We start from the raw sequence: 11981 nt of genomic DNA on the forward strand, positions 1-11981 counted from the left end.
GTCAATTTTAGCTTGCAAGGTCTCATGATTTTCATGAACAATAATTTGCAGTTCTTTTATGGCTGCTTCGTGATTCTGTAATGCATTTTCATGCCGCGAAAAAATAGGTTGAAAATGCTCACAAATTTGTGTTTTTACGTCGTTACAGACTTTTTGACATTTCGATTCGATTTTATGTAACTCAGTAGTTAAATCTTCACGTGTTTGTTCAAGTGTGGTGTCTAACTTTTGAAGATTTTGTTCCATTGTGTCTAACTTTTGAAGCTTTTGTCCCATTTGTTTCTGATTTTGTTCAAGTGTTGTGTCTAACTTTTGTAGCTTTTGTCCCATTTGTTGCATTAACTGTAATAACAATGCACTGGTGTCTGAAACATGTTCCTCAGTGCTTTTCGGCAGTGAATTTGCACCGGCAACATTCACATTTTGACAAGCGGAAAATGTGTCTTGACTCATTTGAGAAAACGGTGAGAACCCAAAACCTGAGTCTGTAGTATTTGCAATATTGTGTTCTGTCATTCCCGATTCCTGAGGCGAGCTGTTGCCGACCAATCGATCGATAACGCTTCCCTGTTCACTACCTGTTTCACTGTCTACACCATTGTTTGCCGCCCGCTCCATTTCCCTATGCGCAATTACCAAATTACTACTTTGAACATTAGTTAATTCATTACCCAGTGGTGCTGGCAAGCTACGCTCGTCGTCACTATCATTTCTCAATTTACTTTGGAGCCTAGTGTTACGTTTTTCACACGCCATAATTGTCACAATATTTCACACGATAACACAGAAAAACACAATTTGAAGATCAAAAATAAGAGAACACATTAACATAGCACTGAAAATAATATCTACTTAATTGCAGCTGCGAAATACTTGGTGCAAATCTACATGCATGCCACAACTGTTTTACTGTACAACAATGAAAGACTGCAGCTACAAAGGAGATTCTCTCTACAATTACGCGCTAGCAATAAACAAAATCTACACTAATTACACAAACTACAAGAAAAAAATCAGAAGATTCCAGTGAGGTATCCTCGGCTAAGGGTCGACATATGAAACGTCCCCTTTCAACAATTATACATGACTGTGCTTAAACTGACACACAATATTTTGTTAGCGCAACGCAATCTGACTTTCAAAATTCCCTACAAAAGAATGGCCCTGACTAACATTAAACTATACCTTTCACAAATCACTTACCTCACAAAAATCTTCGCTGCTCAAGCTACTGCAATACAGCGAGCGCCACTACTGCCAGCTAAATAAAAGATTCAAACTATGGAAGGCACTAACTACTGATAGGGATAGTTAGCAAATGAAAGATATTAATAGAGAACGAACAATGTATTTACCTTGACATCATCATATATAAATATAGCAGTTCATGACAAATTACAAACCTCCGCCATCTCTCTCCCCACATCCACCACTGCTGGCGGCTCACCTCCAACTGCCCAACGCTACGCGCTGTTCACATCCAGCTGCCGCTGCCCAACACTACAATGGCAGACAACAATGCAAACTAGCCACAGACTGCACACAGCACAGCCAGTGATTTTTCATATAGAGCACTACGTGGCGTTACCAATAAGAAAACATAAACAGCCTACTTACAGTTAGTAGCAGCTGAGAAATTTGGATGTGCCTTTTCTTCCTTTTCTGCGAGAGCAGTTGCACAGCATTCACGGTTATGCAAAAGCTTACATTCAGAAAGAGACAGTTCAGAAATAAAGCAAACCGGTGCAAAGCCACATAATCTTTTTTATTTACTAAGATAACATTTGAAGTAAGAAAATACTATGGGTCTTGTTTGAATAAAACGAGAAATGGTGCAAGTTGGTTTTCCACACAAGAAAACTCACTTCAATATGTTAAAATTCCGATAACCGTCCTTTCAAAAATTTTGAGCTATTTAGCCAATTGAAGTGCTACACTATTGACCTGTCGCCGATCAAGACAATTAGCCAAATAAGTTCATACAAAACAATTACGACTAGTTCTTTTAGGATTATAGAAATGTCTGCAGCTCAATATTAAAAATAATACTTCTTAATTTTAATTTTTTTGTGGTGTTGTCATCAAATCCAACGTTTCTCAACTGTTGTGTCGCGACACCTTGTTGTGTCACGAATACATGTCAAGTGTGTAGTGAGATTTTTAATGTCTTCTAATCTTCTGCAGATAAAATATCTAGAACATAAAAAATTATCATCAGATCTTTTCTTGGAGTAATAAATTTGTAAAAATTGTATCTAACAGTCGTTTCTCCCAATCTTTTTTTTGTCATTAGTCTTCTGACTGGTTTGATGCAACCCACCTCTAATTCCTCTCCTACGCCGACCTCTTCATCTCAGAGTAGCACTTACAACCTACGTTCTCAGTTATTTTCTGGATGTATTCCAGTCTCTGTCTTCCTCTACAGTTTTTACCTTCTGCTGCTTTCTCTAGTACCATGGAGTTATTCCATGATGTCTTAGCATATGTCCTACCATCCTGTATCTTCTTCTTTACAGTGTTTCCCACATATTCCTTTCCTCGCCGGTACTCTGGAGAACCTCCTCTCTGCTTAGCTTATCAGTCACTTAATTTTCAACATTCTTCTGTGCAACACATCTCAAATGCTTCCCTACTCTTGTTTTCCCGTTTCCCCACAACTAGTGTTTCACTACCTTACATTGATGTACTCCAAACGGTACAGTCTCAGAAATTCCTCCCTCATATTAAGGCCTATATTTGATACTATTTGCTATTTGGGGAGCAAAATAACTGATGATGGTCGAAGTAGAGAGGATATAAAACGTAGACTGGCAATAGCAAGGAAAGCGTTTCTGAAGAAGAGAAATTTAACATCGAGTGTAGATTTAAGTGTCAGGAAGTCTTTTCTGAAAGTATTTGTATCGAGTGTAGCCCTGTATGGAAGTGAAACATGGACGATAAATAGTTTAGACAAGAAGAGAATAGAAGCTTTCGAAATGTGGTACTACAGAAGAATGCTGAAGAGTAGACGAGTAGATCACATAACTAATGAGAAGATACTGGAGTGGGGAGAAGAGAAATTTGCGGCGCGACTTCACTAGAAGAAGGAATCGTTTGGTAGGACATGCTCTGAGGCATCAAGGGATCACCAATTTAGTATTGAAGGGCAGCGTGGAGAGTAAAAATCGTAGAAGGAGACCAAGAGATGGATATAATAAGCAGATTCAGAATGATGTAGGTTGCAGTAGGTACTTGGAGATGAAGAACTTTGCGCTGGATAGAGCAGCATGGATAGCTGCATCAAACCAGTCTCTGGACTGAAGACCACGAAAACAAAAACATTTTATACTAATAGACTTCTCTTCGGCAGGAATCGCTTTTTGCCATTGCCATTGCTATTCTGCTTTTTGACGTACTCCTTGCTTCGTCCGACATGAGTTAGTCTGCTGCCTAAGTAGCAGCCCTGGTGTAGAGGTCGCCGGTACGGTAGCTCAGCGCGTTCGGTCAGAGGATTATCAGCTCTCTGTAATAAAAAAAAATAAAAATTAAAAAAACTAAGTGAATGGATCAACGATGACCTTGAACGGGTGTCATGGGACGTCTGCCCCGAACAAATATAACGAACAAAATGAGACTTAAAAAAAGTAGGATCTTGGATTAGTAATAAAAACGTCCTTAGTCCTAGGTTCAAACACCGCCACCGCTTAAATTTTGAATAAAAATCATAAGTGTTGACAGCCGAAAACTTCCAGCATAAAAAGTCACAATCATTCTGCCAATGGCCTCGTCAGAGAGGACTGAGGAGCAGACAGAGATTCATTATAGATTGAACATTGGGGGAGAAACACGAGACCCCTGTCTTAGACCCTTTTAAATCCAAGAACTTCGTTCTTGATCTTTGTGAAGAAAACAGTTCCTGGAGATTTACTATGACCGTGGATTTGTAATCAGAAAATGTTTAAAGAAAAACTGCATGAAGTAAATTAATATTGTATAAACCCCAAGAATCCCTTTCACTTCCGGAAACTTCAAAAGCAAACTTCTATATGAGAAGTTTCCCAATCCTGATAAAATTCTAATAATAAAATCCTTTGAATGTGAAAACAGTAAAACACCTTGAAGTTAATTTCATAAATAAGGACACAGTATACTGTAATTTTGCTTACCAGTAATAGTTAAACTCAGACAAACTTGAATCTAAACATGAATGAATGGAAATATGATTTTAAGTGGGATGTAAACAAAGATCGCGTAGTTTGACAGCTGTTAGATTTCAAAGTTCCCTCTAATACGCTAACAAGAACCAACGGCGAAGAAGCTACTTCTTTGTAATTGGTCAGTGTAAATAACGTCAATGGCGGATGCCTCAACTTGCACGTCTGGCCATATTTCACTGTACAACACATTAATTCTCCTGCCTAAACTACTGTATATACACATCGAAGCACACCCCTCCAAAAGACACATACAAAGCATGCAACGACTAGTACAAATACGCTTAACAGCAAAAACAAATAAATGATGGCAACAACTACTGTTAGTGGTGGGATCAACAATCAGTGTAGGTGAACAATCTTTACAATAACACTACTTTTATTTACGGGGAGAACATTAAGAGATAGTCTATTGCAAAGCAAAAATAAATTAAATTGTTTATAATTGTTTGATCGTCGAAGAGAGGAATGGTTTTGAGTCTTATTTGTTCTGGGTCGGCGTGATGCGGCGACGGCGGTAGAAGCACTATGAAGTTGATGATGAGAATTCTGTAAGTTCACCCAGTCGTGTTCCTGGCATTAATATATCCTCTTTTCCTTACATCCTGTTTCGGCTGGCGGTGGTATTAAGTTGCATAGCATTCATTTGTCGTAGACCGGAACAAAGTGCCTGTTTATGCACCACTTGAAGGTCGTATTAGTCCAACTACTACTTTTTACACATGATACTTTGGCACAGTCCGTACATCGTGTTTAAATTAACATTCCATTTGCTATAATTTGCCAATTGCGAAGCTAGACAGTCCAGTTAACATTCATGGTTCACGATAACACTGTTCCCGCGAATACAATCACACGTAGCAACACAGTTCACAGTTACCACATTGGCGGTTAGTGTTTTAGCATACGTCTTATAGCGCAGTCAAGAAAATGAGCGATATTAAATTCATAGTTTATGTAATGCAGCTCAATTCTAAACCGACGACAATACTGTCTGTTCACGAGTGCATTGTCAATGCCACAAGTATCGTTCTGCAAAAACCAACAGCGTTCGCGTAATACAACGTCCTTTTAGAATGTGCATCATGAAGTCAAATTTCAAACCGTGTCTACCACACGAAGTCCGGTATTAATATCGCATTAAACGCACACCATTACTACACACAATACTTGCTTTCATACCTCCATTCTTATGCGCCACACTGTTCGACTCGACAACTATCGATACCTCTTTCGCTCCACAGTTCTTACAATACTTCTGCCTACTGCATTTCGTTTCACAATACCTTTAACAAAACTATTTGAAAGATTATCAGAAAAATCTGAGTCTTCACATAAGGAACTCGTATAGAAAACAGCAAAGTAAACATAGTCACACTTCATGTTCTACACTATATAACCAAATGAAAAATATTCCATGTCATCAGAAATATGTCTATTAAGTACAAGGTAGTAAAAGAAAGGAAAAAAAATATATCTCGTTATAAGTCATGTCATCACATCTTCCACTCTATTCCCTCTTGGCTTTTGTACATGTATATTACCAGTGTCTCCCTATAGCTTACCCCTATTTTCCTCAATATTTCGAACATCTTGCATCATTTTACATCGTCGAACGCTTTTTCCAGGTCTTAATTTTTCTTTAGTCCTGCTTGGATTATCAACTACAAACTCAGAACTGCCTCTCTGGTATCTTTACCTTTTATAAAGCCAAATTGATCGTCATCTAACAGAACCTCCATTTTCTTTTCTATCCTTCTGTGTATTATTCTTGCCAGAAAGTTGGATACAAAAGCTTCGAGCTGATGTGCGATAATTCCCCCACTTGTCGGCTCTTGCACTCTTGAGAGTCGTGTGGTTGATGGTTTTCCTTTGATGGTATATCACCAGTCTCATACTTCTACACTCCAATGTGAATAATCGTTTTGTTGCCACTTCCCGCAATGATTTTAGAAATTACATTGGAATGTTATATATCTCTTCTGCGCCGCGCGGGGTAGCCGTGAGGTCTAGGCGCCTTGTCACGATCCGTGCGGCTCCCCCCGTCGGAGGTTCGAACCCTCCCTCGGGCATGGATGTGTGTGTTGTCCATAGCGTAAGTCAGTTTAAGCTAGACTGAGTAGTGTGTATGCTTAGGGACCGATGCCCTCAGCAGTTTGGTCCCATAAGACCTTACCACAAATTAATTAATGATCCTTTCTGTCTTATTCGATCTTAATTCTTCCAAAACTCTTTTAAATTCTGATTCTAATACTGGATCTCCTATCTTTTTTATATCGATACCTATTTTTTATTCTGTCACGTCAACGGACAAGTCTTCCCCTTCATAGAGGCCTTCAATGTACTCTTCCCACCTATCCACTCTATCCTCCTATTTGACAGTAGAATTCCCATTGCACTCTTAATGCCACCATCCTTGCTTTTAATTTCACCGAAGGTTGCTCTGACTTTCTATATGCCTTCCGACAATCATTTCGATTTCTTCACATTTTTCAAGCAGCCATTTAGCCTTAGCTTCCCTCCTCTTCCTGTTTATTTCGTTCCTATGTGACTTCTGTTTCTGTATTCCTGAATTTCCCCAAACATTTTTGTTCGTTGTTTTTCCATCGATCAGCTAAAGTATTATTTCTGTTATCCGCGGTTTCTTCCCTGTTACCTTCTTTGTAGCTATGTATTTCTTTCTAATTTCTGTGACTTCCGCTTTTAGAGGTGTCCAGTCCTCTTCGACTGAACTGTCTACTAAACTATTCCTTACCGAATTATCCACAGCCTCGGAGAACTTCAAGCTTATCTCTTCATTCCCTTAGTACTTTCACATCCCACTGCTTTGCGCACTGATCCTTGCTGACTCGTCTCTTAAACTTCAGCTTACTCGTCATCGGTACTAAATTTTGATCTGAGTCTATATCTGCTCTTGGATACGGCTTAAAATCTAGTATCTGATTTCGGAATCTCTGTCTGACCATCTAACTGAAATCTTCCCGTAACTCTCGACATCCATGTATATCTCCTCCTCTTGTTCTCTTGAACAGATTATTCTCTATTACTAGCTGAAATTTATTGCAGAATTCAATTACTTTTTCTCCTCTCTCATTCCTAGTACCAAGCCTATAGGTTCCCGTAAGCCTTTCTTCTACTTCTTCTTCTACAGCCGCATTCCTGTCCCCCATGACCATTAGACTTTCAAATCCCTTTAATACTGATTTACCCGTTCAATATCGTCATATGCTTTCCCTGTCTCTTCGTCTTCAGCTTGCGACGTCTGCATGTATATTTGAACTATCGTTGTCGGTGTTGGTTTGCCGTCGATTCTGACGAGAAGATGCCTATCACTGAAGTGATCATAGCAACTCACTCTCCGCCCTACCCTCCTGCTCATCACTAATCCTACTCCCATTATACCATTTTCTTTTGCTGACGATATCACCCCGAATACTCATCTGACCAGAAATCATTGCCTTCTTTCCATTTCATTTCACTGACCCCAGTAATCTAGAATGAGCCTTTGCAATTTTCTTTGTTTATTTTCTAACTCTCTTGCCACTCCAAATTTGAAATTCCTAGCCTAGACTCGTAGAATGTTGTCATTTCGTCGGTTATTCAACCTTTTTCTTACGGTCACCTCCCTCTTGGCAGGCCCCTCGCGAAGATCCGAGTGAGGGACCAGTCCGAACTCTTTTTGCCAATGGAGAGATCATCATGACTCTTTTTCTATTACAGAGCACATAATTAAAAATTTGATTCTATGTACTTTGTATGTTTTTTTACGTATAAAAAAACTCACATGTAGGTACGTCGAGGAAGTTTGAAACGCACGTTGGTGTGCCCCAAAGGAAAAAAGGTTGTGGAACGCGGCTCTTGACTGCAGCCTAGGTAACCTGTACTTAAGGGCAGTGTTTATGATGATCTGAAGTATACTTTATGCAAATATCTAAATAACGTGGACCAGATCCTTATTTAAGGTGCTGAATAACAGTTTAAATAGCAGCTTGCAAAATGAGACACGGCAATTTGTTCCTCTGTGACTTCCCTTCTTTGAATTCTTAGGCCTACGCATATTTTTTTCCCGTTGCTTTCAGCTTTCATCTATCGCCTAGATTTTTCGTTGTCTTGTATTCAGTTGTTCCTATAGTAATAACGTGACCATGTGTTCTTGTTTATGAGCAAAGAAATGCCAAGATCGCCTCCAAAGTTTTCCAGAAAAGGTCTGGAGGAATTGGAAGAAGTAAAATAGTGATATAATGAATACAGTATTAGGTTGGTGTGGGGCATTGCGTGCTATTGGAAAGATTTTAACAGCAGGGAAAGCTTTATGTGCCATTAAAAATTTAGCAAGTCATCATAAAAAATTTCACAAATATAATTCTTTACTGTATGCTGGTTGCAAATTTGTGGCAGAGGAATCTATGACAGGTGCAGTAAAAGTAACTATGAGTTTAAATGATGATTGCACGGCACGATTGTATTAAAGACACTATCAGTGCAGTAAAATTATTAACTCAGTTTCCCGTAACTTTTGTGTTTCCTAGCGTAATGTAACTGTTCTCTCAAACCATTTCTCACAGAGCAATATAATCTAACAGTCAATTGTCTTAGTCAATTGTGTAACGCATGAAGTGATATTTTTTTAGCTTTCCTACCTGAATTACACACATCAAAGAAAGTTTTGCATCACCCCGGTTTCCAGAATTCCTGAAGACAGACGATGACTTTGGATACTGTATTACAGACACAGTCCATTTGACTGTTCAGAGATGTCACTAAACCCGCCCAAAGATGTAAACAACCATGCATCACCTGCGCCTATTAGACGGAGGGGGTTCGACAGCCGATCAATTTCAGTCATTCCACCAGGAAGGAGGTATAAGGCTCGTGTCGTCTGTGGTTCAACCATCTCTCGACGGTCAATACCGCGGTTCCAGCGGTTCGATCGCGTCCGCATTGTTACTTTGTGCCAGAAAGGCCTCTCAACAAGGGAAGTGTCCAGGCGTCTCGGAGTGAACCAAAGCGATGTTGTTCGTACATGGAGGAGATACACAGGAACTGTCGATGACATGCCTCGCTCAGGCCGCCCAAGGGCTACTACTAGGGCTACTACTATCAGTGGAGGACTGCTACCTACGGATTATGACTCGGAGGAACCCTGACAGAAACGCCCCCATGTTGAATAATGCTTTCCGTGCAGCCGCAGGACGTCGTGTTACGACTCAAACTATACGAAATAGGCTGCATGATGCGCAACTTCACTCCCAACGTTCATGGCGAGGTCCATGTTTGCAACCACGACACCATGCAGCACGGTACAGATGGGCTCAACAACATGCCGAATGGACCGCTCAGGATCAGCATCACGTTCTCTTCATCGATGAGTGTCGCATTTGCCTTCAACCAGATAATCGTCGGAGACGTGTTTGAAGGTAACCTGGTCAGGCTGAACGCCTTAGACACACTGTCCAGCGAATGCAGCAAGGTGGAGTTTCCTGTTATTTTGAGGTGGCATTATGTGGCGCCGGCTTACGCTGCTGGCGGTCATGGAAGGCGCCGTAAGGGCCGTACGATACGTGAATGCCATCCTCCGACCGATATTGCAACCATATCGGATGCGTATTGGCTAGGCATTCGTCTTCATAGACGATAATTTGCACCCCCATCGTGCACATCTTGTGCATGACTTCCTTCAGGATAACGACATCGCTCGACTAGAGTGGCTAGCATGTTCTCCAGACATGAACCCTATCGAACATGCCTGGAATGGACTGAAAAGGTCTGTTTATGGACGACGTGACCAACCAGCCACTCTGAGGGATGTACGCCTAATCGCCATTGAGGAGTGGGACAATGTGGACCAACAGTGCCTTGATAAACTTGTGAATAGTATGTCATGCCACGATGAATACAGGCATGCATCAATGCAAGAAAACATGCTGCTGGGTATGAGAGGTACCGGTACAGCAATCTGGGCCACCACCTCTGAAGGTCTTGCTGTGTGGCGGTACAACATGCAATGTGTGCAGAATGAGATTTTCACTCTGCAGCAGAGTGTGCGCTGATATGAAACTTCCTGGCAGATTAAAACTGTGTGCCCGACCGAGACTCGAACTCGGGACCTTTGCCTTTCGCGGGCAAGTGCTCTACCAACTGAGCTACCGAAGCACGACTCACGCCCGGTACTCACAGTTTTACTTCTGCCAGTACCTCGTCTCCTACCTTCCAAACTTTACAGAAGCTCTCCTGCGAACCTTGCAGAACTAGCACTCCTGAAAGAAAGGAATATTGCGGAGGCATGGCTTAGCCACAGCCTGGGGGATGTTTCCAGAATGAGATTTTCACTCTGCAGCGGAGTGTGCGCTGATATGAAACTTCCTGGCAGATTAAAACTGTGTGCCCGACCGAGACTCGAACTCGGGACCTTTGCCTTTCGCGGGCAAATGCTCTACCAACTGAGCTGCCGAAGCACGACTCACGCCCGGTACTCACAGCTTTACTTCTGCCAGTACCTCGTCTCCTACCTTCCAAACTTTACAGAAGCTCTCCTGCGAACCTTGCAGAACTAGCACTCCTGAAAGAAAGGATATTGCGGAGACATGACTTAGCCACAGCCTGGGGGATGTTTCCAGAATGAGATTTTCACTCTGCAGCGGAGTGTGCGCTGATATGAAACTTCCTGGTAGATTAAAACTGTGTGCCCGACCGAGACTCGAACTCGGGACCTTTGCCTTTCGCGGGCAAGTGCTCTACCAACTTTTTTTTTTTTTTTTTTTTTTTTTTTTTTTTTTTTTTTTTTTTTTACTTGAAGTCACAAAAAATGTAAAACTAGAGACGGATGCTAAACTCCACGTGGTATGGTGAGATCGAAAGACAGAACAAAGGCTTATCTTTGCGAAAGGCGAGTTCTGTTGCAAAGTGCAACGCAAAAGGAACACAGTTTTACATAAACTCGAAGAATGTTTAAAATCGAATAATGTAAACACAACCCAAAAAAATTTAGCTTGCTGCGACCTCATTGTGTACCTGATCGTTGTCGACCATATGTGACCATCTCGAAATCAAAAGACAAGCGTCCAAACTACTTCCATCCACCAAACTCAATATCGACACAGCCAGTCGTAGCACAAGCAGAGGAGTAAGCTTGCTTTGTGTCTGTCTGTACGAGTATTCAAAACAAAACACACGTATAAAACACTCAGAATGGCTGGCATCGGTCAAAGCTTGCTTGTGAAAGGTCCCGAGTTCGAGTCTCGGTCGGGCACACAGTTTTAATCTGCCAGGAAGTTTCATATCAGCGCACACTCCGCTGCAGAGTGAAAATCTCATTCTGGAAACATCCCCCAGGCTGTGGCTAAGCCATGCCTCCGCAATATCCTTTCTTTCAGGAGTGCTAGTGCTGCAAGGTTCGCAGGAGAGCTTCTGTAAAGTTTGGAAGGTAGGAGACGAGTTACTGGCAGAAGTAAAGCTGTGAGTACCTGGCGTGAGTCGTGCTTCGGTAGCTCAGTTGGTAGAGCATTTGCCCGCGAAAGGCAAAGGTCCCGAGTTCGAGTCTCGGTCGGGCACACAGTTTTAATCTGCCAGGAAGTTTCATGCAATGTGTGGTTTTCATGGACAATAAAAAGGGTGGAAATGATGTTTATGTTGATCTCTATTCCAATTTTCTGCACAGGTTCTGGAACTCTCGGAACCCAGGTGATGAAAAACTTTTTGATGTTTGTATAAAGGACCCTATGGCCTTGTCCATTTTAAAAATTTGTTCGAAAAACGGGCCATCATTAAATAAATTTCAGTATTACAATT

General features: G+C 41.3%; 1 non-coding gene across 1 annotated transcript; it reads left to right on the forward strand.

The window, feature by feature from the left end:
- Nucleotides 1–11669: 11669 nt before the first annotated feature.
- Trnas-cga (transfer RNA serine (anticodon CGA)) lies at nucleotides 11670–11744 on the forward strand. The gene has a single exon. It is a non-coding gene; the product is annotated as a tRNA-Ser (tRNA).
- The last annotated feature ends 237 nt before the right edge of the window (nucleotides 11745–11981 follow it).

This window comes from Schistocerca serialis, chromosome 4 (assembly GCF_023864345.2).
Source record: "Schistocerca serialis cubense isolate TAMUIC-IGC-003099 chromosome 4, iqSchSeri2.2, whole genome shotgun sequence".
Taxonomy (NCBI): Eukaryota; Metazoa; Arthropoda; class Insecta; order Orthoptera; family Acrididae; genus Schistocerca; species Schistocerca serialis.